Below are 10,252 nucleotides of genomic sequence, written 5' to 3' on the forward strand. Positions count from 1 at the left end.
TAAGCACCAAATTTGTGGTAATTTGTTACAGCAGCCTAAGGAAACTAATACAGTGATTTTCTAAAGTTCAAACCGATTATACATGGAAAAAGTTATTTTCTCTGTGTCTGTCTCTGTCTGTCTCTGTCTCTGTCTCTATATACACGTGTGTGTATATCTGGAAGAAAATATACCAAAATGGGTTTTTTGGTGGCTAGCCAGTACAGGGGTTAGATCAGAACCCTTGACCTTGGTGTTCAAGGTGGTGCTCTAACCAACTGAGCTAACTGGCCAGTATGTACCAAGATGTTGACAGTTGTTTCTGGACAGTGGGATTATGATGATTTTTACACTTCTGTTTATTTTCCAATTTTCCCCAAAAAGAATATATTATTTTTATAATCAGAAAAAGCAACATAAGTTTTTGTTTTGTTTTTATCACTTATTTTTTATTTATTTTGGTGGCTGGTCGGTGTGGTGATTTTTTAATAAAAACAGAAAAATGTAAAATACAAGAATACAGAAGTACACATTCCATTAGCCTTCAGGGCAATGGTGAAATCACTCCCCAGCCTCTGGAAAACTCCATTGCATTTTCCTGAGTGAATGAGATTGAAAAAGTCAAATAAAGTCTTAGTATTATTATGAAAATTGCTGATTTCTGGAACAAACTTTGAGAAACACTGCCGCCAAAAATCACTGCCTGTATAACTTAGAACAGGTCCTTCTCTGCCTTTGCAATTTAGAACATAAGTTTTGTTTTTATTTAAAAATCAAAACAAAACAAAACAAAAAAACTTTAATGGCTCCCTATCACTTACAGATTAAAGTACAAACTTCTAAGCATGACACAGGCCCTTAATTATTAGGCCCATGCCTGTCTCTCTAGGCTAATTTCCTATCACTCAGCCTCCCCACTTCTCTTCAGCCATGACAAACTGCCTAAAACATAACAGGGTACTTCACAAAGTTTGTAGAAAAATAGAATTAAAAGATAATACAAATCTTTCTATGAACTTTTTTTTTTTTTTTAAAGATGACTGGTAAGGGGATCTTAACCCTTGACTTGGTGTTGTCAGCACCATGCTCTCCCAAGTGAGCTAACTGGCCATTCCTATATAGGGATCTGAACCCACGGCCTTGGTGGTATCAGCACCACACTCTCCCAAGTGAGCCATGGGCCGGCCCTTCCATGAACTTTTTGAAGTACCCTAGTATTTCATTCTGCCTCTGACCCTTTGCACGTTGCCCTCTCTGACTTCATCCACTTGATTAAGGCCCAATTCAAAGGTGTTCTTTCCTGTGAGGCCATTCCTGATCCACTCAAGCACACCCATGCTACCTTTTTTTTTTTTTTTTTTTTTTAAAGATGACTGGTAAGGGATCTCAACCCTTGGCTTGGTGTTGTCAGCACCACGCTCAGCCAGTGAGCCAACCGGCCATCCCCATATAGGATCCGAACCCGTGGCCTTGGTGTTATCAGCACTGCAATCTCCCAAGTGAGCCACAGGCCGGCCCCATGCTACTTTTTAGTTGCCACTGTACCTCCAATATGCTACCACTATTTTCTTTGCCTACAGTATTGTAATTATTTGTTTACGTGAACATCTCTTAGCTTATGTTGTGATTGCCTTGAGAAGATACACACATATACAAAACATTTTATTTTGCTTCATTAGTTTTTCAATATAAATGGCTATTGTGATAAAGTAAAAAGTCATTAAAATGTTACTGAATCCATATTAACTTTTTTATAACTATGTATTTTTTCACTCAACAGATACTAAAAACCATCATGTGGGAGTCTATAAAATATTTGATATTAAAAGGAGTCCTCATAGATGTTTATGCATTTATATGGAAAGATAACTAAGGTATTTTTTAAAGTAAGAACGTCATGGCTCAGAGAAGTATGTATACTTTTGTATTAGTCCATTTTCTGTTGCTTATAACAGAATACCTGAAACTGGGTAATTTATTTTATTTTATTTTATTTTTCTGACTATGCTTAACTTTTTTTTTTTTTTAATTTTATTTTGTCGATATACATTGTGGCTGATTATTGTTGCCCATCACCAAAACCTCCCACCCTCCTCCCTCCCCCTCCCCCCCACCAACGTCCCCTCTGTTTGCTTGTCGTATCAACTTCAAGTAATTGTGGTTGTTATATCTTCTTCCCCCCCCCCGGTTTTTTTTTTGTGTGTGTGTGTGTGTGTGAATTTATATATTAATTTTTAGCTCCCACCAATAAGTGAGAACATGTGGTATTTCTCTTTCTGTGCCTGACTTGTTTCACTTAATATAATTCTCTCAAGGTCCATCCATGTTGATGCAAATGGCAGTATTTCATTCGTTTTTAAACCTGAGTTGTATTCCATTGTGTAGATGTACCACATTTTCCGTATCCACTCATCTGATGATGGACATTTGCGCTGGTTCCAACTCTTGGCTATTGTAAAGAGTGCTGCGATAAACAATGGGGAACAGGTATACCTTCGACTTGATGATTTCCATTCCTCTGGATATATTCCCAGCAGTAGGATAGCTGGGTCGTGTGGTAGATCTATCTGCATTTGTTTGAGGAACCCCCATACCATTTTCCATAGAGGCTGCACCATTTTGCAGTCCCACCAACAATGTATGAGAGTTCCTTTTTCTCCGCAACCTTGCCAGCATTTATCATTCAGAGTCTTTTGGATTTTAGCCATCCTAACTGGGGTGAGATGGTATCTCAGTGTGGTTTTGATTTGCATTTCCCGGATGCTGAGTGATGTTGAGCATTTTTTCATATGTCTGTTGGCCATTTGTATATCTTCCTTAGAGAAATGCCTACTTAGCTCTTTTGCCCATTTTTTAATTGGGTTGCTTGTTTTTTTCTTGTCTTTTTTTTTTTTTTTTTTTTTTTTTTTAAAAGATGACCGGTAAGGGGATCTTAACCCTTGACTTGGTGTTGTCAGCACCACGCTCAGCCAGTGAGCAAACCGGCCATCCGTATATGGGATCCGAACCCGGGGCCTTGGCGCTATCAGCACCGCACTCTACCGAGTGAGCCACGGGCCGGCCCTTGTTTTTTTCTTGTAAAGTTGTTTCAGTTCCTTGTATATTCTGGATATTAATCCTTTGTCAGATGTATATTTTGCAAATATTTTCTCCCACTCTGTTGGTTGTCTTTTAACTCTGTTAATTGTTTCTTTTGCTGTGCAGAAGCTTTTTAGTTTGATATAATCCCATTTGTTTATTTTTCCTTTGGTTGCCCGTGCTTTTGGGGTGGTATTCATGAAGTCTGTGTCCAGTCCTATTTCCTGAAGTGTTTCTCCTATGTTTTCTTTAAGAAGTTTTATTGTTTCAGGATGTATATTTAAATCCTTAATCCATTTTGAGTTGATTTTAGTATATGGTGAGAGGTATGGGTCTAGTTTCATTCTCCTGCATATGGATATCCAGTTATCCCAGCACCATTTGCTGAAGAGGCAGTCCCTTCCGCAGTGAATAGGCTTGGTGCCTTTGTCAAAGATCAGATGGCAGTAAGTGTGTGGGTTGATTTCTGGATTCTCTATTCTATTCCATTGATCAGTGTGTCTGTTTTTATGCCAGTACCATACTGTTTTGGTTATTATAACTTTGTAATATAGCTTAAAGTCAGGTAGTGTTATGCCTCCAGCTTTATTTTTTTTGCTCAGCATTGCTTTGGCTATGCGTGGTCTTTTATTATTCCATATAAATGTCTGGATAGTTCTTTCCATTTCTGAGATGTCTTTGGAATTTTGATGGGGATTGCATTGAATTTGTGTATCACTTTGGGTAGTATGGACATTTTCACTATGTTGATTCTTCCAATCCAAGAGCATGGGATATCTTTCCATCTTCTTGTATCCTCTCTAATTTCTCTCAGCAGTGGTTTGTAGTTCTCATTATAGAGATTTTTCACCTCCTTGGTTAACTCAATTCCTAAGTATTTTATTTTTTTGGTGGCTATTGTAAATGGGCAGGCTTTCTTGATTTCTCGTTCTGCATGTTCACTATTGGAGAAAAGAAATGCTACTGATTTTTGTGTGTTGATTTTGTATCCTGCTACTGTGCTGAAATCATTTATCAATTCCAAGAGTTTTTTTTTTTTTTTTTTTTTTTTTTTTGTCTTTTTCGTGACCGGCACTCAGCCAGTGAGTGCACCAGCCAGTCCTATATAGGATCCGAACCCACAGCGTCGCTGCGCTCCCAGCGCCGCACTCTCCCGAGTGCGCCACGGGCTCGGCCCTCCAAGAGTTTTTTTGTAGAGGTTTTAGGCTGTTCGATATATAGGATCATGTCATCTGCAAACAGGGACAGTTTGACTTCATCTTTTCCAGTCTGGATGCCCTTTATTTCCTTCTCTTCTCTGATTGCTCTGGCTAGTACTTCCAACACTATGTTGAATAGGAGTGGTGAGAGTGGGCATCCTTGTCTAGTTCCTGTTCTTAAAGGAAAAGCTTTCAGCTTTTCCCCATTCAGGATGATATTGGCAGTGGGTTTGGCATATATGGCTTTAATTATGTTGAGATACTTTTCCTCTATACCTAACTTATAGAGGGTCTTTGTCATGAATGAGTGCTGAACTTTATCAAATGCTTTTTCAGCATCTATAGAGATGATCATATGGTCCTTGTGTTTGACTTTATTAATATGGTGTATCACATTTATTGATTTGCGTATGTTGAACCAACCTTGCATCCCTGGGATGAATCCCACTTGATCGTGATGAATAATTTTACGTATGTGTTGCTGTATTCTGTTTGCTAGTATTTTAGTGAGGATTTTTGCATCTATATTCATCAAGGATATCGGCCTGTAGTTTTCTTTTTTGGTTATATCTTTACCCGGTTTTGGTATCAGGATGATGTTTGCTTCATAGAATGAGTTTGGGAGATTTGCGTCTGTTTCAATCTTTTGGAAAAGTTTGTAAAGAATCGGTGTCAATTCCTCTTTGAATGTTTGGTAAAATTCTGCTGTGAATCCATCTGGTCCTGGGCTTTTCTTTGTTGGGAGCCTTCTGATAACAGCTTCAATCTCCTTTATTGTTATTGGTCTGTTGAAATTTTCTACGTCTTCATGGTTCAGTTTTGGGAGCTTGTGTGTGTCCAGAAATTTATCCATTTCCTCCAGATTTTCAAATTTGTTGGCGTATAGTTGTTTATACTAGTCTCGAATGATTCCTTGTATTTCAGATGAATCAGTTCTAATATCGCCTTTTTCATTTCTAATTTTTGTTATTTGAGTCTTCTCTCTTCTTTTTTTTGTTAGCCATGCTAATGGTTTGTCAATTTTATTTATCTTTTCAAAAAACCAACTTTTTGATTCATTGATCTTTTGAATTGTTTTTTTGGTTTCAATTTCATTCAGTTCTGCTCTGATCTTAATGATTTCTTTCCGTCTGCTAACTTTAGGTTTGGATTCTTCTTGTTTTTCTAGTTCTTTAAGGTGAAGTGTTAGGTTGTTCACTTGCCATCTTTCCATTCTTCTGAAGTGAGCATTTAATGCAATAAATTTCCCCCTTAATACTGCTTTTGCAGTATCCCACAGGTTTTGGTATGATGTGTCATTATTTTCATTAGTTTCAATAAATTTTTTGATTTCCTGCTTGATTTCTTCTTGGACCCATATGTCATTAAGTAGAATGCTGTTTAATTTCCATGTGTTTGTATAGTTTCCAGAGTTTCGTTTGTTATTAATTTCTAGTATTAATCCATTGTGGTCTGAGAAAATACATGGGATAATTGCAATTTTTTTGAATTTATTGAGACTTGATTTGTGACCTAATATGTGATCTATCCTGGAGAATGATCCATGTGCTGATGAGAAGAATGAATATTCTGAGGTTGTTGGATGGAATGTTCTGTAGATATCTGCCAGGTCCAATTGGTCTAGAGTCTTGTTTAGATCTTGTGTTTCCCTACTGATTCTTTGCCTAGATGATCTGTCTAATATTGACAGTGGGGTGTTCAGGTCCCCTGCTATTATGGTATTAGTGTCTATTTCCTTCTTTAGGTCTAATAGAGTTTGTTTTATAAATCTGGCTGCTCCAACATTGGGTATGTACATATTTATGATTGTTATGTCTTCTTGATGGATCAGTCCTTTTATCATTAAGTAGTGTCCCTCATTGTCTCTTTTTATGGTTTTTAGTTTAAAGCCTATTTTGTCAGATATAAGAATAGCTACTCCAGCTCGTTTTTCTTTTCTGTTTGCATGGTATATCTTTTTCCATCCTTTCACTCTTAGTTTATGTGAATCTTTATGGGTGAGGTGGGTCTCTTGTAGGCAGCATATCGTTGGGTCCTCCTTTTTGATCCAGTCAGCTAGTCTGTGTCTTTTGATTGGGGAATTTAAGCCTTTTACATTAAGAGTTGTTATTGAAAGTTGTTGATTTATTCCTAGCATTTTATTGGTTGTTTGGTTGTCTTAGGTGTCTTTTGTTCCTTGCTTTCTGATTTACTGTTTGTTTTCTGTGTTTGTTGGTTCCTTAGGTTGTAGATAGCATTTTTGTTTGTTTGTTTTCTCTTCATGAATGCCATTGTTATTATACTAGTGGGTTTTTATTTTTCTTGGGTTTTTATGGCAGTGGTAGCTATTTTTCAGGAACCAAACCCAGTACTCCCTTGAGGATTTCTTGTAAGGGTGGTCATGTGGTAGTGAACTCCCGCAGTTTTTGTTTGTCTGAGAAATATACTATTTGCCCTTTATTTCGGAAGGATAGCCTTGCAGGGTAGAGTATTCTTGGCTGACAATCTTTGTCTTTTAGTATTTTGAATATATCATCCCATTCCTTTCTGGCTTTTAGGGTTTGTGATGAAAAGTCTTATGTTAGCCTGATTGGGGCTCCCTTATAGGTGATTTGACGCTTCTCTCTTGCAGCTTTTAAGATTCTCTCTTTGTCTCTGAGTTTTGCCAATTTGACTCTGACATGTCTTGGAGAAGGCCTTTTTGGGTTGAATACATTTGGAGATCATTGAGCTTCCTGGATCTGAAGAGCTGTGATTTTTCCTATACCTGGGAAGTTTTCTGCCACTATTTTGTTGAATATGTTTTCAATGGAATCTCCATTTTCCTCCCCTTCTGGAATACCCCTGACTCGGATATTTGAGTGCTTAAGGTTGTCTGATATCTCTCTCAGATTTTCTTCAATGTCTTTGATTCTTTTTTCTTTCATTTTGTCTGCTTGTGTTATTTCAAACAGCCCATCTTCAAGTTCAGAGGTTCTCTCTTCAACTTCGACAAGTCTGCTGGTTATAACTCTCCGTTGTGTTTTTTATTTCGCTGAATAACTTCTTCAGTTCGGCAAGTTCTGCTACATTTTTTTTCAGGACATTGATTTCCTTGTACATTTCCTCTTTCAGGTCCTGTATACTTTTCCTCATTTCGTCATGATGTCTAGCTGAGTTTTCTTGTATCTCATTCAGTTTCCTTAGAATTATCACTCGAAATTCCTTGTCAGTCATTTCAAGGGCTTCTTGTTCTATAGGATCTAGAGTCTGAGATTTATTAACTTTTGGTGGTGTACTTTCTTGATTTTTTGTATTTCTGGTATCTTTTTTTTGATGTTTATTCATTGTGGCAGTGGGTTTCACAGTCCACCGGTTTGAGACTATTGACTAACTAATATGTTGCTGTGGTTGCCAATTTGGTATGGCTACCTCCGTGACTGCTCAGTTGGCCTCTAGTGCCTTGTGTGTATGGTTGCCTCGGGTCTTGGGCCTCTCCAGGGAGCCACCTCTCTGGTCAGCTTGGACTCTGCTGGGCTGCTGGGTCACGGGGCGGTACCGCAGGGTTTTTGATCTCTGCTGAGCTTTCACTTCCCGTGCAGGACTTCTCCCTGTTCTTTGTGCTCTGGCCCGGGCTGTTGGATCACGCAGTGGCGACCCCACAGGGCGTGTGGTTTCTGTCGAGTCTCCGCCTCCCTAGCCGGACATCTCCCCGCTCTGTGCGCACTGGGCTGGGCTGGGACGGGACGTGTCTTCTGCAACCCTCGTCTATCAGCTGGGCCTTCAAGACCCTGCTCAGCACCGCTTCGCCCAGGAAGTCTACCAGGTTTCTGCTAGGCGCAGACGACCGGTCACTCTGGGTGCCTTTGTAGCACTGTGTAGATCTTTCTCGGGACTTATCACCTTTCTCCTGGTATCGCAGTTATTTGTGTACTTGTCTTATCTCCCACACCAGAGCGTGAGCTCCTCGGGGGAGGAGCCCCCAGCACACGGTTCACCTTTGTATCCCCCCGGCACAGACCGAGTCCGGTGCCCGCCCACAGTCAGCTCTCCTGCAGGTTCAAGCGGACTTGGGAACTCTCCAACCACACTATTCCTAACCCGAAATCGGTTAGGCGTTTTTCCGAACTGGTGGCCGCAGAGATGGTATCTGCCTCCCAGTAACAGGAAGTTTACTGGGGGCCGGAGCGAAACTGGGTAATTTATGAGAAAGAAGCTGGGAAGTCCAATGACCAGGGGGTATATCTGGCAAGGATCTTCTTCTTGGTGGGAACTCTCTACAGAGTCCTGTGGCAACACAGGCCATCTTATGGTGAGGGCTAAGCAAGAGTGTTTTTATGTGCTCACTTGCTCTCCTTATAAATCCCCTAGTGCCACTTCTATAACCATTCATCCATTAGCACATTAATCCATGAATAGGTTAATACATCCATGAGGGCACAGTCCTCACAATCCAATCACCTGTTAAAGGCCCTACCTTTCAAATGCCATATTGGGGATTAAGTTCCAACATGAGCTTTGGAGGTGACAAACACTCAACTCATAGCAACCTTAATCCTATGTATATAAAAAAGTATAAACATTTCTGTTTGACCAGGACAGTACATACATAGAGAATAGAAATGTAAGAAAGTAGTCATAATTGCTACCTCTGGAGAGTGGATATAGGGGATGAGTAGAGGGGGAGAATTTTCTCTTTATACTGATGAACATTTGATTTTTTTTTCCATGAGCAGTATTCATTTTCTTTTTTCATAATAAAGGTGTTATTTTTCTCCAAAAGTCTGGGCTGGCCAGTTGTCTTGGTTGGTTAGAGCATGGTGCCGATAACACCAGTGTCTGGAGTTTGATCCCTGTACTGGCCAGCAAAAAAATAAAAAGTTTGAGTTTAGACATGTCCAATATGTTAGCCAGTAGCCATATGTGGCTATTTAAATTGAAATAGTATTAAAAATTCAGTTCTTCAGTCGCATTCACATTTCAAGTCTTGCAGAAAGTTCTATCAGGCTGCCCAAGTCTAGATCATTGTGTCCGCACATAAGGTGGTGACAGTTGGGATACCCTGCAACTCTGAGTTTGAATTAGTTAACTAGTGGGAATTAACTACAAACACCTATCAGTTAAGCCTTGTAGTCCTTGCTTAATCACAGGGGCGAGTCAAGGTGATTACCTGACAGGCCTCCTACGGAATACAGAATCAGTAACGATCTACAATATATCCATGCCAATGATGACACCTGTTGAATCCTTCTGTAAATCATTGGAAAAACAGTGATGTTCGGACTGCTAGGTTCCCTGGTTACCATGGAAATGAGGGGGCTGGTCTAAGTAATCTCACAGACACTAAGGTGTCAAGTCCCCCTCCCCCACCCCCTTCTATGACCATGACCATAGAGATGACTATTTCAGATGCGCTTTTCGAGTAGCTCCGGCAGCAGAAGTAACTAGAAATCTGATAAGTACGTGGTATCAGGGTGCAAGCCCTAAGGAGGAAGCGTGAAAAGGGAACATGGCGGGGCATTTTTTTCAGTAGGAAAAGGCTAGACCTACTACACTGAATACAATGACATTGTTACTCTCGCTTCTTGCACAGGCGCAGTGCAGGAACTCTCAGAGCATGCCTACGCGCGCATTTTCTCCCCTTCCCTCTGTCTCTTTCCATTTTCCTCTCTCCCTTTTTTTCCTCTCCTTTCCTCCTCCCACCACTTGGTCTTTTAGTCTTTCCGTTAGAACATTTGTGTTTCTCCTTCTGAGCCCCCACCCCTTTCTTCCCCCTCCCTATTCCCCTCCCCCTACTCCCTCCCCTTTCCGTCTCACGCGCAGGGCCTCTGTGCATGCGCATTAGGCACAAAGCTTCGCTCTTTGTCCCCATCTGTCGTTCACAAGAACTCAAGCCTTTGGCATTCGGTAGCCAATGGAATCTAAGAAATGGCGGAAAAATGATTCCGCCTCTGGAGATAAACTTTGATTGGCAGTTCAGATTACCAATAGAAGGCAGCACTTCATAACCCTTGGGCGGCACCGAGCTCCGTTGTCTC

This window comes from Cynocephalus volans, chromosome X (assembly GCF_027409185.1).
Source record: "Cynocephalus volans isolate mCynVol1 chromosome X, mCynVol1.pri, whole genome shotgun sequence".
Lineage (NCBI taxonomy): Eukaryota > Metazoa > Chordata > Mammalia > Dermoptera > Cynocephalidae > Cynocephalus > Cynocephalus volans.